An 18,380-nucleotide genomic window follows, 5' to 3' on the forward strand; every position below is an offset into this window, starting at 1 on the left:
GCTCGCCGAGTCCACACGTGGCGGTGGGACGAGGGGCCGCGCCGTCCGCGGGCGAGGCGGAGGTTCCCACTTCTGCCCCCACCTGGTCCTGTCCGCAGGTCCTGGGGTCCTTCCCACCAGGGTCCCTCTGCCCCCTCCGCGCGACGCGCAGTGAGGGGCACTTCTCCGGCAGCGACCCCCTCTCCTGTGGGCGCTATAAAGGGGAGACCCTTCCCGGCTTGTCCCCAGCTGGACCCGACAGAATCGGGACACTTGGGGACGCCCACAAGCACCGCACCTTAAACCAAAGAGCCGGATGCTCGCCCTCCTCGCCGCAGAGAGGGGGCCCGGGGGGAAGCCCCCCACCCATACCACGAAGGGGAGGCGAGATTGCTCGTTGCTCAGGGTCCGCGGGCCAGTCCCGGAGATGCACACGCACGGAGGCTTCCGTGGGGGCGCGGCGGGGACCGGGCGGGGCGGCGGGGGGCGCGGGGGCGGAGCCACGACTCTGCACCTGCTCCGGGCCCTCAACCAAGCAGCCGCACCCCAACGGCCGGAGCACCCACCCCGCTGAAGCGCGGCCCCTCGCAGCCGGGGCGCGCGGGGCCCGTGGCGCTGCCCACGCGCTCCAGGCTAGTGCGAGGGGGCGGTCCTGACCGCGAAGCCTGCGCCCCAGGGGCGCGCCCCGGTGGCCTAATGGAGAAGGCACTGGCCTCCTAAGCCAGGGATTGTGGGTTCGAGTCCCACCCGGGGTACGGTGGTTCTGTTTTGGCACCCTGGTGCCAGGTGGCTTCTCTTGTCGGACTGTTGTCAGCCACCCCTGAGAGCTGCACCTCCTAAGGTCCCCGAGGTTGGGGCGTGGGTGTTTCTTTATGCCAGTGAAGGTGAGAAAAGAAGGGCCTGGGTGGGCGTTGGGGAGGGAGCCCACCAGAGCCAGCTGGGGGTGAGGGGCGTCGCACAGAGCGAAAAGCACGCCCTGCCCTCAGCAGGTCTGGGTGCTGATGGGTGGAGTTGAGGGCAGAACTTTTTCTAGGCCACCACCCATTAGCCCTTTGGTTTAATTCTTGTGGCTTCCCGGTAAAGGGATGTGGGGTGGTCCTAATCCCTGGAATTTGTGTGGGAGGGGTGGCTTTTGTAGCACTTTGGAGGTTTGGTTGGGGGCCAGGAACAGAGTTAATGGATATGGGAGAAAGGCCCATGGACCATACCCGGCAGATCTTCCTCCCAAACTATGTCCAAATGCAAGAAAAACAGAAACATCTAGAAGAGGATGGCTACACATACCTTCAAATTCTGAGCCCTCTGGGGTCTCAATAAAAATCCCAAGAGCAGAATCCTAGACTCCCTTCCCTAAAACCCCACAACTCCTTAGAGGAGGGAGATCCACCACTGGTGACTCTCTTCATTGAGAAACATGACAACCGGACCCCGGGGGAAATTCTTCCACCAACAGCCTTGCCTTTTGAACCAGGACCAGGCTCTAGTGTCCCCTAGCAGAGCTGTGTCCCTAAGCCTCACTGATGGGGTGGCTTGGGGCATCGAGCATGCAGAAGTCCCACAGATGCAGGTGCCCACTGCAGGGCTGGACCTTGGTGGCCGCAAAAAGCAAGTGGAAACATGATTTGATCTTTGATATTTCACTTTTTAAAAAAGATCTTATTTATTTACTCATGATAGACATGGGGGGGGGCAGAGACACAGGCAGAGGGAGAAGCAGGCTCCATGTGGGGAGCCCCCACGCGGGACTCAATCCCGGGTCTCCAGGATCACACTCTGGGCAGAAGGCAGACGCTAAACCGCTGAGCCACCCGGGCTGCCCTGATCTCTGGTATTTCAGAAGAAGCATGGAGTGCATCATCCTGACAGAAATCAGAACGCTGGAACTCACAATTATTGTCCAATTAATGACTTAATTTTTTGGGGGGGAGGGCGCTTTGTATTTCCCTCCCTCAGGCCTGGGGACCACTTCGGTCACAAACCAGCCATGGAGCCCATCCATGGAGTGGACTGGGTCCACCGCCCAAAAGATGCAAGGCACAATCCTTTTTGGTGCCCCCCCCCCCCCCCCCCCGCAGCCCACGCCAGGCCCCATGCATCTGTGTCCAAACCAGCCCCTCCCCCCCATAGCAGCAGATTTGCTCACTCTTGTCTGGGATGATGAGGTGGGGGAGGTGCAGGATAGGAGGTCCTCCCAGACCTTTCTGGCTGCACTGAGTCGCTCGGTGCCTGGAGGGGTAGATTCCAGGCCAGGCCAGGCCTGCCTTAAGTCCTGACTTCGCCCCGAACTTTTTGGCGCCTCCAGAAATCTCTGATTAGGTGTGGGGTTGCTGAAGCTTTCCCAGCCAGCTCGGTGAAACCCTTAGTCTCAAGTGCGTAGAACTGAGCCCCACCTGGGACGTTGGATTTTCCGATGGCTGCTGAATTAGTCAATCCCCCCAGTTGCGGATGCTGACACCTTAGATTTGGTGCTTCTGTGAGCTACTGGGTCCAACACCTGTGGGGACGAGGGAGGATCCTCTGTTCTCCGGTCCACACGGCAAAGCCCTTGACCGCCGCGGGAGGCCAGAGACGCCCACGCCCTGAACAGAGTCCCACGCCGGAGCGCGCGCAGGTCGCGGGTTCCCGGGGCGCACCAGCCCAGCCCGGGAGGCGCGAGGGCGGGGGCGGGGCAGGGGTTGCACCCTCCGCACACAGCAGGCGCCGCGCGGCTCCAGTGAGGTCCCCGGGGCCACAGCCCGTGTAGGCCCGGAAGGGAACTGGGGGTGGGCCCTCGACTCTGCTCTCGGCTGATTTACTCGGCGATTCCCTAGAAACATGAAGGGAACCACACCCGGACATATCATAATCAAATTGCTTAAAATGAGTGATAAAGAGAAAAATCCTAAGAGCGGCCAAATGGGATACATTACATAAGGAGGAACAATGGTAAGAATAAAAGTAGATTTCTCCTCAAAAGTAAGGTAAGCTAGGAGACAGAGGAGCAGTATTTTTAAAGTTCTGACACCTGGGGAAGTCCGGGTGGCTCAGTGGTTTTGGCATCTGCCTTCAGCCCCAGGCGTGATCCTGGAGTTCTGGGGTCGGGTCCCACGGACCGGCTCCCTGCGTGGAGCCTGCTTCTCTCTCTGCCTGTGTCTCTGCCTCTCTCTCTCTATGTCTATCATAAATAAATAAATCTTTAAAAAGAAAAACCACACACCCATCAATCTAGAATGTGTGCATTTATTTTTTTTTGGATGTGTGCATTTAAAAACCAATGTACATTTTATGACTAAAAAAAAGAAAGAGCGTATGATCATCTTGGTACTTGCCGTAAAAGCATTTGACAAACGGAATGTACTCTCTCGATTATAAAACCAAAACAAACAACAAAAACAAACAAACAAACAAAAAAACCCAACCCACCTCAGCAAGCTGGTGTTGAGAGGTAGGAGGGGAGACAACAAAGAACCATAAGAAAACTTTTGGAGGTGATGAATATGTTCATTGCCTTGACTGTGGTAATGCTGGAGGTGCACACAAATGTCAAAACTTACAAAACTGGGATCCCTGGGTGGCGCAGCGGTTTGGCGCCTGCCTTTGGCCCAGGGCACAATCCTGGAGACCCGGGATCGAATCCCACATCGGGCTCCGGGTGCATGGAGCCTGCTTCTCCCTCTGCCTGTGTCTCTGCCTCTCTCTCTGTGACTATCATAAATAAATAAAAATTAAAAAAAAACTTACAAAGCTGTGGACTTTAATGTGCGTAGGCTATTGCATATCACTTATATTTAATAAAGCTATTTTTTTCAATGATCACAAATTCTTTAACACTCTTTCCACCAAGGGGTGAGGTCTGTATCCCTTCCCCTGGAGACTCAGTAATTTCTTCACCCAATAAACCTATAGCAGAAGTGAAATTGTAGAAGCGCCAAGGGTGGGTCATAAAGAGAGACACAGGTTCCATTTTGTCCAGTAGAACAGACACTTGGGAGTTCCAAAGTTGACAGGTAAGAAATTCAATTAGCCTGGAGCTTCCATGCTATGAGGAAGCCCAAGCCACATGTAAAAATCAAATCATGTGTAGATGCTCCATTCCACCGTCCCAGCTGAGCTGCTCATATGACAACCATGTGAGTAAAGGAGTCTACTGATGCTGTTAGACTTCAAGTCTTCGCAGACAAGTTCCAATTGAACAGATACAGGTTATACCTGCTATTCCCTGTTGAATTCCTGACCTACAGAATTCCTAAGCATAAAAACATATTGCTTTATTTTATTTTACTTATTTATTTGACAGAGAGAGAAAGAGACAGAGAGAGAGAGAGACAGAGAACAAGTAGGGGTAGCCGCAGAGGGAGAAGCAGGCTCCCCACTGAGCAGGGAGCCCAACAAGGTGCTTGATCCCAGGACCCTGAGATTACAACTCTAAGACCACCAACCAAGCAAAGGCAGAGTCTGAAGCTCCCGGACTGAGCCACCCAAGTGTCCCAAAATATGTGGTTCTACACCACTAAGTTTGGCAGTGTTACACAGCAACAGTACTATCAAGTGGTAACTCTTAAAACAAAAGGCAGCAAACATATTTAATAGAAGAATTTTGGAGGCTTCTCTCTGAATTCTGGAACAAAACAAGAATGCCTTTTATCACATTTCTATTTTATTGGAGGTTCTAGTTAGTGCAATAAGACAAGAAAAGTAATTAAAAAGTATAGATAAGGATGGGAAGCAATTTTTTAAAGGATTTTATTTATTTATTCATGAGACACACAGAGAGAGAGAGAGAGACAGAGGGAAAAGCAAGCTCCATGCGACACAGGATTCAATCCCAGGTCTCCAGGATCATACCCTGGGCAGAAGCCAGTGTGAAACCACTGAGCCACCTAGGCTGCCCAGGAGGGGAAGTAATACTGCCATTATCCATAGATGACATGCCTGAATATATAGAAAATTCTATAGATTAGAAATAATATGTAAGTTTTCACAGTGTCACTGAATTCAAGATTAGTACATAAACATTGATTGTATTTTTGTATATCTGCAAAAAAGGGAAAATCATATCCAAACATATAATTTACAATAGTATCAACAATATCACATACCTAGCAAAAATTCTAATGAATAATGTACAAAATCTACCTTAGAAAAGCATAAAACACTAGGTCACCTGTGTGGCTCAGCGGTTGAACATCTGCCTTTGATTCTGGGGTTCCAGGATTGAGTCCTGCATCAATCAGGCTCCTCCATGGAGCCTGCTTCTCCCTCTGTCTGTGTCTCTGCCTCTCTGTGTGTCTCTCATAAATAAATAAAATTTTTTTTTCTTTTTTTAAATAAAGCGTAAAACACTATTCTGAGAAGTTAAAGAATCCTTTTTTTCCTTTTAATTTTTTATTTATGATAGTTACACAGAGAGAGAGAGAGGCAGAGACACAAGCAGGCTCCATACACTAGGAGCCAGACATGGGATTCGTTCCTGGGTCTCCAGGATTGCATCCTGGGCCAAAGGCAAGCGCCAAACCACTGCGCCACCCAGAGATCCCAAGAATCCTCTAATAAACAAGGGATACATCATGTTTATGAGTTGAAAGACCCAATATTGTAATGATGTCAAGTCACCCAGAACTGATCTACAGAATCGATGCTAAAACAGTTGAAATCCCAATCACTATTTTTGTGTAAACTGACAAGCTGATTCTCACACTTACATGAAAGTGCAAAGGGTCAATAATAACCAAAACAAATTTGAGAGACTAACACTCCTGGATATCAAGACTTACCCCTAAAGCTAAACTGGTTTGGGCACAAGGATAAACAGACGTGGAACAAAGTGGTGAAGTATCAGAACAACATATACTCAGACTCTTTTTTTTTTTCCCCAGACTCTTGATTTGTGAAAAAGTTGCATTACAAATCAGCAGCAGAAATGATGATCTTTTAAATAAATCAAAGTTAGAACCATCCCTGTTTAACAGATGGTGAAAGTAAGGCCTGCCTGGCTAGGCATCTTGTCCTCAGCCCAGAGCCCACACCCCGGGCTGGGAGGATGCCACGCCCCCGGCGCCCCCTCCCCTCCGTGCTGTGGTCCCCAAACCCGAAGGGACGTTTTTTCTAATCATGAGCTCGGTCAGCGTTTGGACCCAGGGCCTCTAACCCCGCAAAGAGTCATGCCCCAGGCCCAGCGGGCCGTTATTGCAGGCCACAGATACAAGCCACATCTGTCGCTTAACATTTTCCACTAGCACATTAAAAAATAATAACAATGAGTAAAAAGAAACAGGTAAAATTAATTGTCATAATATCTTTGATACAAGCAAAATATCCAAATTATAACTTCAGCACGTAGTAAGACATCTTACTTTTCTTGTAAAAACCTTCAAACCCAATGTACATTTACACTTGCAGCAGCACACCTCACTCGGGCCAGAGGACCCCCAGAATACGTAAGGGCCCGGAGCCCGCACCCCACGAGCGGTCCGGCGCGTAAAATAGCGGAGAGGAGGGGCGCACACCGCGGGCTCGTCCGGGATTTGAACCCGGGACCTCTCGCACCCGAAGCGAGAATCATACCCCTAGACCAACGAGCCTGGCACGCGAGGGCGGTTACCGACGCTTGCCTCACAACTGTTTGCACGCGCGTGACCGGGCTCGTTCCCGGGTGGGCTGAGCGGGTCCTGGGAGCCAGGCGAGGGGCTGAGCGCTGGGGTGGCCCTGGGGAGGCCCCGCGGCCCTAGGTGGGCGGGGGCACAGCCGCCCAGGCCCAGGATGCCGGATCAGCGGAGCCCGACTGGGGATGACTCCTGCCCCCAGGGGAGTGGGAAGCAAACTGTAGGGGAGGGGAAGACGAGGACGGAGGCGCCAGAGCACCCCTGCACCCACAGCGGAAGGAGCGCCCGCTCTGCGGGGGGACCCAAGGCCTCAGGCGGTGCCTGCCGTGGGGCCTGGGGAAGGTGGCTGGCGAGCGGGGCAGAGCAAGGGGATGGCACCAGCCGCCGTGGCCCTCCAATCCCCGGGAGGAGGCACGGTGGGGGAGATGGTGGCTCGGTTTCAGGCGCCCAGCTCAAGGCTGCCAGTCTGGGTGCGGGGAAGGAAGGGCCCTGAGCGGGGTCTGCTTCTCCCTGTGGATCCCCAAGCCCCCAAGGGCGGGCGACGACCCCCTTGGGAGCCTCCCGCAGTTCTGGGCAAATTGTTTCCGTGGGAAAGGCAAGTCAAGGCAGGGTAAACAGTTTAGGATTGGCTAGTTAGGATAATTCAGTGGGATATGGGACATAGGGGCTGTCCCTAGTTGTCTGGTATCTGACCCTGGGTGACTTAGGACCCGGGAAATACTGGCCAGTGTGTCAGACAAGGAGGAGGATGGGTGAGTGTGGACTCACAATTGGCTGGTTTGCATATGAAAGGTCTATTAGCAGGCAAATCGTTTTTAGGATCTCTGGGAATTAGCCAGCCGCGGAGGGGCAGTCTCTCCCCAGCTAGCACGGCGCCCAAGATGTCAAACCGTCCTAGAATACGGAGAATACAAACCGTGGTTAATACAGCTGTGAATTACATCAAGCGTTTTTACAAACATTTATGACTTTTCTTTTTCATTCCATCAATATGAGTGACTACTTTGATAGATTTTCTTGCACATAAAACCAACCTTGCTTTCCTGGAATAAATCCAGCTCAGCCCTTATGTTACTGATCCGATCTTTTTAAAGATTTTATTTTTATTTATTTATTACAGAGAGAGTACAAGTAGAGGGGGAGAGGGAGAAGCAGGCTCCCTGCTGAGCCAGGAGCCTGATGCGTGGCTCCATCCCGGGACCCCGGGATCATGACCTGAGCCAAAGGAAGGCCCTTAACTGAGCCACCCAGGCGCCTCACTGCTCCAATCTTTTTAAAAGAAGTTAGAACAATCATGCTGTGGGAGTGATGGCCCGTTCTCCCTGCGAAATGCCCAGTCTGGCTAATTTGAGACAGAAGAGGGTACCCTGGCCCCCAGCTCAACTCTGGCTCTGCAGCTCTCAGAGGCCAAGGACCCAAGTGACCACCAGCTCCATTCCCCCTGTACTCCTGTGACACAGGGTCATTGGTGAGTTATAGGTAGAGACTACACTGGATGGAGCTGTCACATAAAGGAAACTTTATTTGAGGCAAATAAGGAAATCGTGGGGAATAGTTTCCAAAGCCATGAGAGTCTTGCTGGTGACAGTTTTAATCTCATTAACCCCATGGGGGACAGTTTTACAAACTCTGACCAGAGGCTCTCCGCCAGGGCCTCGGGCTGGTGCAGTACCTGTAGCCAATGGTCCCAGCCTCCCGTCCACCCTCCTCTGTCTCCGCAGCTCCACCCCTACCTCTCTGGGGAAATGTACTCAGAGCCACTCTAAAGCCCCTGAGATCTAGGTCTGAATCCTGCTGCAAAGTCAGACCTTGGCTGGTTACAGCCCATCAGGTATTTTAGATGGGCCACCTGGATGGCTGTGAGACAAAGGTGCTAAAGGGACTCCGTGAAAACTGCTTTTTTCACTCCTTTTCCTGTTTACGTTCTTGCTGTAGGATCTGCACCCCCCGCCTCATAGGACATAACATATGTCCTCCTTGCAAAGGTCAAGGAATTAATGATTTCCTTGGATCCTTCCAGCACAACAGATAGCATCTAAGAACTGGTAGGTGGGAGTCATCATGAATGTTTTCCGAGACCACTGATTCATCAGGACCCCTGGCTTCAGGGTATAAGTGACTTAGGAGAATACCTAACTCCCCTGTGCTCCTGGACGCCTGAGAAAACATGTGCCTGGAACCACCGTTGTCAATAAAACTCTAGGCCCCAAGCAAAGACGAGACTCACTCTTCTCTCCTTTCTGAATCTACCAAGGAGGTTATGACGAAGCCCCGTGGGCTTCTAGAGCCCTCATCTTCCTTTCAAAAGCAGTGGATCCAGAGTTCAGTGCTCTCCCCCCACCCCCCGCCACCCCCCGAGGTAGCTGGGGCCGGTGGAGTAGATTGGAGGTGTTCTCTCCATGTTGACCCAGCTTCAGGCGAACGGAGCCTTCTCCCTTCTCTGAACCTCCCAGCTGCCCAGCCACCCTGGACACCTGCCACCCTAGGACTGGGTCTCCTGGGATGGGGGAGGAAGTTTTGAAACTTGTGCTAAAGGAAGGGCTCCAGGTTTCTTCTCCAGATCTAGGGCTGGGCAAACAGACCCCCATAGGTGCAAAACCTCCTGTTCCCTGCACCTGTGGACTCTGTTCTCTGACCCTGAGGCTGGCGTGTCCCGCACCTCCATAGCTCCACCCCTGCCCCTCTCTCCATCCTTCCCCACCGCCTGGGAAAAACCAGAGCCCCACCCTTGGTCCTAGCTGGGAAAGACTGCGTTGGGGGCTGGCAGGCTGTCCTCGGTCTGTGACTGAAACTCAAGGTAATTTTCACAGGATTGAATTCCTTGCACTTGGGAGGGGGCTGGGGAGAGGGGAGCCTTCAGCCCCTGCATCTCCAGTGAACTCAGAAGCCCAGGATCAGGAGAATGTCACCCCTTTATATTTAATTTACATCTGCACCCACTCTGGGAAGGTCCAAGGAGTCAGATCCAAGACCCGTCCACCCCAGGGGTCCAGGCAACTGGGCAGTCCTCGTCTCTTCAAAATAGTTAGGAAACATGCTCACCCGTGGGTTGGGGTAGGAGGGCATCTGAGTGTGGCATGTGAGAAGCCTGAATTGCAGGAATGACTCCCCAGAGCTATGCTATTCCTGCTGTGCCTCCAGGGAGGAAAAACACACCAAAACCTCATAATGCAAATGCAACTCAGGTCCACAATCTGTGTGGAAAGGACTAGGCTTAGACCTTTCCTGAGCAACTCTAGTGTCTCACCTTCTCCCTGCATGAGGCTGTGAGTCTTCCAGAAGTTGCGGGTCCAGCCCAGGGGTGTGGTCTTTGGGTGCAACTGAAACCATTAATCCTATTCACCGAGGCTTGTAAAAGCTTCACGCCCAGCGTGGGGTTCGAACCCACGACCCTGAGATTAAGAGTCTCATGCTCTACCGACTGAGCTAGCCGGGCACACCAGCCCTACCCCCCAGGGAAGGGAAGGGGAAGCGGTGGGGGGCAAGAGACCCCCCCCCCCCACCACGACCAGTACTGTCTCCAACATGATTCCTTTGCCTGAAACTGAGAACCGGGCAGCCCCGGTGGCGCAGCGGTTTGGCGTCGCCTGCAGCCCAGGGTGTGATCCTCTTAGACCTGGGATCGAGTCCCACTTCGGGCTCCCTGAGTGGAGCCTGCTTCTCCCTCTGCCTGTGTCTCTGCCTCTCTCTCTGTGTCTATGGATAAATAAATAAAATCTTAAAAAAAAAAAAAAAAAAAAAGAAAGAAACTGAGAACCTCAGGATTGGAAGCAGCAAGGCGGGGTGGGGGGGACGACCGCCTGGTCCGAAATTCATGGGGAGAAAGGGAGGCACACTGACCCAGAGGGTCAGAAAGAAGGAGGCCCAGGGGCCCCGCAGCACTGGGCAGCAGCTTCCTGGGTGGCCCCGAGGCCCGGAGACTCCACCGTCCCTGGGCCGGGATCCAGCAGAGGCCGGCGGTGCTTAAGCGCCCTCTTCCCTCCCAGCTCCGGGGTGGGAACCCAGGCGGCCCCCTCCCTGGCGCCCCTCTCCTCCCGTGGCACACAGCAGGCGAGCGCCCTCTTGCAGCCTGGGAAGACAGGGGCACGGGGGTCAAGGTCCTGGCGAGGCCAACGCGGTGCCTTCTGCGTGGCCCCAGAGCTCTCGCCCACACCCGAGGAGTCTCACTTTCAAACCCCCAGTCTCCTCCCCCGGTCCCCCCCCCCCACACCTTGGGGCGGCAGCAGGGCGTGAAGCGGGAGACCCAGAGGACCCCCTAGCGCCCCAGGGGACTGCAGAAGGTCAGGTCAGGGCCACCCTCTTCCTTTCTGGTTGGTTTCCAGAAGGACCACCTGCCCACGAGGGCGGCGCCTGGAGGCCCCCACGGATGGCACCGCCGGCGAGGGGTGCCGGCCAGTGCCCAGCGCCGGGACAGACACTGCGACTTCAGGGGACCCAGAGCCACACGGTGGCTTTGGGGACAGAGCCCAGAGGAGGACGGGCTTGGCCAAGGACAGGAGGCCCGGAACTGCCCCGGATCCCCGTCCCTCTCCCCTCTGTTAGCAGAAGAGATACGCCTGGGCTGGTGGGGGGTGCTGGTGAGTGGGGAGGGCAGGCTGCCCTAGTCTCGACTTTGAGGCCCCTGGGGAGCTCCCACGTGGTCCTGAGGGTGCCCCCAGCTCCGTGGCCCAAGTTCCTGAGCCTGGTGACAGGCGCTCTGGGGGAAGCTGACCCCTGGGACTCTGGGACCGGCAGTGTGGAACTTCACCCTTGGTGGTGGTGGGGGGGGGGGTAAGTGAGCAGAGTCCTCCCGCCTTGGGATGGGCATCTGGGACACTGCTGCCCCTGAGTGAGGGGGAGGCAAGTGGACAGAATCAAGAGCACAGGTATAGTCAGTTTGGCTTGTTGGTCTAGGGATATGATTCTCACTTTGGGAGTGAGAGGTCCCAGGTTCAAATCCCAGATGAGCCCTCTCTCTAATACTTTTTCTTCTCCGGGTAGCTTGTTACCTGCAAAGGGGACCAAGGTCCACCCAAGGCCAGGTAGGAACTAGGACCCAGAGACTCATGGTTATCCCTGACAGTGAGTAAAAGACCTTCCAGTCTGCAGAGCTGGCCTGGACCTTCACTTTGTCCTCTGCTTAGACTGTCCCAGCGTCTCTGACTCCCCATCCCTACCGTCATCCCTGCCCTCTGGCATGGGGCATGGGGCATGGGGCAAGGGATGGAGCAAAGACTGATGGTATGTCTGCTTTCCCAGTGTTCTGGGGTGGAGGGAAGCTGCAGGGCACAGGGTGCCCAGCCCTAGGAGCATCTCCAGGGGTCTTAAAACAAGTTCCAGAGTTGGCATCCCCAACTCCAGATATGAGGGCATACTCCTCCCTGGCCAAGCCTGTCTCACCCACGAGGGGATATCAAGTCCATATGCCAGATGGGTGAGGGAAATAAGTTAGAGCCACCAAAGACCACCAACCAAAGGGACTTTTTTTTTGGCCTAAGCATTTTTTTAAAAAGACCTTATTTAGGGCAGCCCCGGTGGCACAGTGGTTTAGCGCCGCCTGCAGCCCGGGGTGTGATCCTGGAGACCCAGGATCGAGTCCCACATCGGGCTTCCTGCATGGAGCCTGCTTCTCCCTCTGCCTGCTTCTCTCTCTCTCTCTCTCTCTCTCATGTGTCTCATGAATAAATAAATAAATCTTTAAGAAAAAAAAAGACTTTATTTATGGGCAGCTCGGGTGGCGGTTTAGCGTCACCTTTGGCCCAGGGTGTGATCCTGGAGACCTGGGATCAAGTCCCGTGTTGGGCTCCTGGCATGGAGCCTGCTTCTCCCTCTGCCTGTGTCTCTGCCTCTCTCTCTCTCTGTGTCTCTCATGAATAAATAAATAAATAAAATATATAAAGACTTTATTTATTCATGAGAGAGAGAGAAAGAGAGAGAGAGAATGACAGGCAGAGGGAGAAGCAGGCTCCTCGCAGGGAGCCTGACGCGGGACTCAATTCCGGGACCCCAGGATCACGCCCTGAACCAAAGGCAGACACTCATCCAGGCATCCTGGATGTTTTTCTTGTTTTAGATGTGAGAGGTCCTGAATTCAATCCTAAGAGGCCTCTTTTGCTGAAGTAGGCAGTGTGGGGCCTAGCCGTGGTGTCTTTTCAGATCACGAGGGAGGGATACCTCCAGCAGGCCTGGGATCTTGACACCTCAGATTGGGGAAGGCTAAAAGGTTGGCCTGGGTCAAGGTGTTACTCAGACATTGACAGGATCCTCAGGTGAGACTGGGCTCAGGGTGCAGCCACTTCCAAAACAATCACCTCCAAACCTCTGCCCAAGGAACCACCAGCATGAGCTCACTGTGATGCCAGCTACTTCTGTTCCTAAAGCACTCAACCTCTATACTCAAGGTGATGCTTTTGGCTTTGTTCTGTGGTTTCCAATCTGTGTCTGGAGGCACCTTTAGAGTATTTTAAAATTCCCAGGGATATTTTAAAGTTTCGAGAGAAACAGCAATACTCAGTATCCATCAGACACCATATTCTGTGAACTACTAGCTCAAGGCAGTTGGATTTCAATGTCTGACGATTGCTATGTTTTTGCAAACCTGGGTTTTTCCGCAGTATCCGTGCAAGCAGTGCAAAAAAATCAATGTGAAATAGGAACCGACAATAGCACTATGCAAACTGATTCTAAGGCTGGAGAGGCAGTACAGGCCCTACCTGGGCACATATCCCAGTAAAATATAATTGTTATTTAGAAAGAATGTTGGGGTGCCTGGCTGGCTCAATCAATAGAGCATCTGACTCTTGATCCTGGAGTTGTGAGTTTGAGCCCCACATTGGATGCAGAGATTACTTAAGCAAAAATTTTTTAAATTAAAAAGAATATAAAATTACCTTTTTTCCCTGAAAAAAAATTTAATATACAGGGTTGAATGGTGTTCTCCTAATTCATGGCCACTCAGAACCTCAGAAGGGTGTTTTTTTTTTAAATTTTTAAATTTATTTATTCATGAGAGACACAGAGAGGGGCAGAGACATGGGCAGAGGGAGAAGCAGGCTCCCTGCTGGGGAGGGGGAGCCTGATGCTGGACTCAATCCCAAGACCCTGGGATCATGACCTGAGCCAAAGGCAGATGCTCAACCACAGAGCCACCGGCCGTGGAGCCAAAGGCCCCAGAAGGTAGGGTCTTTGCACGCAGAATTAGTGAAAGTGAGGTCATCCTCAAACAAGGTGGGCCCCACCCTAATAGTTGGTGTCTTTATAAAAAGATTATGTGATTATGTGAAACACAGAGGCTGATGGAAGGAAGAAACCTATATGGGACTGGAGTGATGGGTCCTTAAGCTAAAGATGGCCCTGGCCACCGGAAGCTGGAAGAGGCAAGGAAGGGTTCTTCCCTAGAGCCTTTAGACAGAGTAGAAAAGGTGGCCAGCTGGCACCTTGACTTTAGACTTTGGTTTCCAGAAGTGTGAGAAAATATATTTATGTTGGTTTTAAGTCACTCAGATTGGGGTCACTTGCTATGGCAGCCATGTAGAACTACAGAGGTACTGAGTCAGCAAGACTTTTTTTCCAAAAAGTGACTGCATTGTATGGACCTACCTAGTAAACCAAGCTTTCTTTTATGCTAAGAACATAAGGAAAGATTCCTGAGACTAAAGGTGCCCCCAAGGGAGAAGAAGAAGGGGCCTTCTGACAGGAGGGGACCGGGTCCTCCAGCTGGGGACCTGGAGTTCCAGGGGCCCAGGGGAGGGGCGAATCAGCCTGCGGTGTCTCTTCTAGAGGAGCCTCGGTTCCCACCAACACAGAGAGAAAACCCAGTCCTGTCGAACACTGAGCCGGGACTCTAACAGTATAAACCATTGCAAAAGAACAGAAAATCATCTGATGGGAAACCTATACCCTTCTTCTCCCTCTCCTCCAAAATGGAAAACAAAACTCCTTGCCTCCATTTCCCTTTCACCCAGGAGAGTGGAGCCAAGTTGAGACGCCATCCAAATGCAAGGCCACTGACCTCCAGGCTGGGGTGGGGGTTGGGGGGAATTCTGAGCAGTCCCTCCTCAGGCACAGGGTGGGGATGGGGGGCTCTGCTTGGGAGCCTCCTCCTGGGAGCCCCATCCAGGACCTGGAGAGTGGAGCACCCTCCCATCACCCCCAACACACGCACACTTCAAGCTCTGGGACTGAACCTGTTCCCCAGTCAGACGTGGGGGCGCAGTGACTAATCTACAAGATGATAGTCTTCTCCCGCCAAACTGGGGGACCCAAATATTTACATTGCTTCACTCAACCACTCAGAAGGTGCGATGCAGAAGTCCCCCTGGAAGCATCTGCCACTGGACTAGATTGTGAAAAGCCTCTGGAAATGATAATACTTCCCTTGCATTCCGATATCTTAAGGCCTCTTTATCCATCAAAACCACACGCCCAACGTGGGGCTCGAACCCACGACCCTGAGATTAAGAGTCTCATGCTCTACCGACTGAGCTAGCCAGGCGAAGACGAGAAGTGTCCCTACCTCCCTGGTACTCTAAGTATCAAAGGCAAGTGCTGCAAAGAGCCGAGGTTGCAACCTGCCTCAGGGCGGGTGACGCAGGCCTAACTGCCTCCGGCGCCAGGGCAGTGGGAGGCAGCGCACCAGGGCGTGGGAACGCGAGGCGGTTAACCCGGACCAGTAGAGAACTAGAAATAAGTTCGGGTAGACTCTCCCCGAGGGCGGCTCGTTGGTCTAGGGGTATGATTCTCGCTTAGGGTGCGAGAGGTCCCGGGTTCAAATCCCGGACGAGCCCTAGCTTTTTCCTTCCTCGCAAACTCTCCTGGGGCCCCGTGCAAGTTCGGGAACCAGCCCAGGGCCTCCTGCAGGAACCAAATCGGCCGGATGTGCCACTGCCTGCTCAGCCCGCTACCCCGCTTGGAAGGGCCAGAGTTCGGCCCGAGTTTCTGAATCGCTGAGGCCCGGATTTGAGCTCCACGTTGAGTTGAGGGAGCCGAGGCCTGCAGAGAGACCTCCAGGAGCAGCCGGATCACAGCCGACCGCACAGCCGGAGCCCGGGCCCCCCCGCCCCGCGCACCCCCTGCAGCCCCTGCGCTCCCAGGTGGTTTTCCCCGCCTGGCCCCAGGGGGGCGCTGAGCCGGTCCGGCGGGGCTCGGCCCGCGACCCTCTCCCTCTTCCGCGGGAGTGGCGGGGGGCCCAGGCCGGGGAGACCCCCTGCTACAATCCCTGGCGAGCCAGACTCTGGCTGCCTCCTGTGGGCATGACCAGGGCGGATTCAGGGAGCCCCCGGGACACCCAACACACACCCCCTTCCCCGCCGTCACCCTGCAGAAGGGGACAAGTCAGGCCGCGGGGCAGGGCCAACTCGAAATGGACACTTTGACTTTAACCCCAGGTTGTCACCTCCCCTTGCCCCTCCTGTGACCTGAACGAACAAAAACTGCTGGTCCATTTCAGCCTGTGGCCCAGTGGCCAGCTCACACCGGGTCGCTCTGCTTTAATGTCTAATGTCGCCCCAACCTTCTCCTTGTCGATGGGGTGCCCCACTTCCCCCCAGTCAGGGGTGACAGCAGAGGCCTGATGGGGAGCCTGAACTCAAATTCCTGCCCAGCAAACAGGAGGCCCCACCTTGTGTGATCTGCTCCTGACCCCCTCCAAACGGAAAGGAGAGTCCTCTTCTCCCCCCACAGGGGGGGCACTGTCAAGAGTCCTCTAAGTCAGAATCGGTAAATAAGAGCCAGAGTTTCAAAGCATAAAACCGAAAATGTCCAAGATGCAACTGAAAATCACTGGTCATAGTAAGAACCAGGAAAATCTCAACTTGAAGGAGGAAAGGTGATTGAAAGACAAAGATTCTGGAGCTGTCTGAAAAGGAGGGGACAGGTGGGAAAGCCACTGTCCTAAAAATGTTTGAAAGAGCTTTAAAGAACCTGCTGGAAACAAACATAAAAGTTGAAAGTCTCAGAGATATAGAAGATATAAAGAGAAACCACATGGAAAACTTAGAGCTGAGGAATGCAAGAACTGAAATGGAAAGCCTAATGGCTGGACGACAAACATGTGGACGGAAGGGAAGAAAAAATCAGTGAATGTGAAGGTAGAACGACAAAAATGACCCAACCTGAAAGAAATGGAAAATAGACTTGGGAGGAAAGGAAGGAAGAGAAAGAGAAGGGAAGGAGGGAAGGAGGAAAGGAAGGAAGGAAGGTGCCTCAAGGATTTGTGGGACTTTAATAAAATATCTAATGTCGGAAAAAAAAACAATTTTTTAAAAAATCTAATGTAGGAGTCGCTAGAGACCCAAAAGGACAGGTCTAAATGTATTGGAAGAAATAGTAGTAGAAATTTATTTGTATATTTTTAATGATTATTCTTAAGTAGCCTCCATGCCCAACACAGGGCTTAAACTTAAATCCTGAGATCCAGAGTCACATGCTCTACTGACAGAGCCAACCAGGTACCCCTGTTTAAATATTTTTTAAATACAGACTTTATTTTCAATAAGAAAGTTTTTTAAAAACATTTTATTTATTTATTCATGAGAGACACAGAGAAGCAGGCTCCATGCGGGGAGCCTGATGTGGGACTCCATCCCGGATCAAGGATCATGCCCTGAGCTAAAGGCAGACGCTCACCTGCTGAGCCACAGAGACGTCCTCAGACTTCATTTTTTAGAGCAATTTTAGGTTCACAGCGACACTAAGCAGACACTGAGTTCTCAAAATCTGTCTGCCCCCACACATGCACAGCCTGCTTCATCTCTGTGCATTTTTAAAACCCACCTTCCTCCACTTTTTAAATTTTAAAGCACATATAATATTGCCTCGCTTGTAAAAGTTTTGCACTTTTGCGGGGTGTGGGGAGGGTGGGGGCAAATATCTCTACCAATGCAGTCCTTTTGTTTTAAAATACCCCCAGGGGAAAAAATAAAAATAAATAAAATACCCCCAGGGCCATGCACACACCCCTGGGCTGTGTCCAGATTCCCTGCGACCTCCTCACTCCTCCCTGCATCTGTATTCAGGAGGGGCCGGCGCCCACCCGGCAGTCAGTGGAGTCTGAAATTTCAGTGGATCCTGAGCAGATTCACTGAGGCCAACCATCCCCAGAGTTCGGGGTAGGGGAGGGCGGCGATCTGCTGGGTCCTGCCTGTTTACCTGAGGTTCCTCCTTGTTCTAGAGAGCCAGGCCAGGACCAGGGGTGCAGTGGGGGCTGCTCCAACCCAAAGCCACCTGCATGGAGCCTGCTTCTCCCCCTGCCTGTGTCTCTGCCTCTCCCTGTGAGTCTCTCATTAATAAATAAATAAAATATTTAAAAAAAATAAAATCATAAATAAAAACAAATTGATTTTAGATAATTCCAAGGAAGTGTATTGGAGTTTTCATGCGACCAAGTGGAATCTGGTGGGTCCAACAATGATTATAAGTACACAGGTTTGCTTGATTACGTAAGGGAGGATGGGTCCCTCTGCACTTCGCCATCCCCATGTTGCACGTCCTGGGTGGTGGGGCAGCTGGCCCGGATCCGCTCTGGTCCTGTCCGCCCTGCAGTGTCCCCGGCGGCCGCGGAGCCCATCTGTCTGTGGGTCAGGGTGACACCTCCGCCTCCACCCGTTGGGGCCCCGCTTCCCACTGAGCAGTTCCGACAGGCAGGGTGCTGGGAGGGAACTCCAGAGGTGGTCACGGCCCCACTGTCCCCAGAACCTGATCTGCCCAGCCATTTGGTTGCGGAAGCCAATCAAATTCTGAGACTCAGCTGCCAGAGCTTGGCTGCATCTGCCTGGCTAGCTCAGTCGGTAGAGCATGAGACTCTTAATCTCAGGGTCGTGGGTTTGAGCCCCATGATGGGCA

General features: G+C 53.0%; 6 non-coding genes across 6 annotated transcripts; 3 read left to right on the forward strand and 3 right to left on the reverse strand.

Annotated features, from left to right (window-relative positions):
- The first annotated feature begins 661 nt into the window (after nt 1–661).
- Nucleotides 662–734, forward strand: TRNAR-CCU (transfer RNA arginine (anticodon CCU)). Its single transcript has one exon. It is a non-coding gene; the product is annotated as a tRNA-Arg (tRNA).
- A 5,733-nt stretch (nt 735–6,467) lies between these two features.
- Nucleotides 6,468–6,539, reverse strand: TRNAP-CGG (transfer RNA proline (anticodon CGG)). Its single transcript has one exon. It is a non-coding gene; the product is annotated as a tRNA-Pro (tRNA).
- A 3,384-nt stretch (nt 6,540–9,923) lies between these two features.
- TRNAK-CUU (transfer RNA lysine (anticodon CUU)) lies at nt 9,924–9,996 on the reverse strand. The gene has a single exon. It is a non-coding gene; the product is annotated as a tRNA-Lys (tRNA).
- A 4,964-nt stretch (nt 9,997–14,960) lies between these two features.
- TRNAK-CUU (transfer RNA lysine (anticodon CUU)) lies at nt 14,961–15,033 on the reverse strand. The gene has a single exon. It is a non-coding gene; the product is annotated as a tRNA-Lys (tRNA).
- Nucleotides 15,034–15,253: 220 nt separating this feature from the next.
- On the forward strand, nt 15,254–15,325 carry TRNAP-AGG (transfer RNA proline (anticodon AGG)). The gene has a single exon. It is a non-coding gene; the product is annotated as a tRNA-Pro (tRNA).
- Nucleotides 15,326–18,307: 2,982 nt separating this feature from the next.
- Nucleotides 18,308–18,380, forward strand: TRNAK-CUU (transfer RNA lysine (anticodon CUU)). Its single transcript has one exon. It is a non-coding gene; the product is annotated as a tRNA-Lys (tRNA).

This window comes from Canis lupus, chromosome 6, assembly GCF_003254725.2.
Source record: "Canis lupus dingo isolate Sandy chromosome 6, ASM325472v2, whole genome shotgun sequence".
In the NCBI taxonomy this organism is placed as follows: Eukaryota; Metazoa; Chordata; class Mammalia; order Carnivora; family Canidae; genus Canis; species Canis lupus.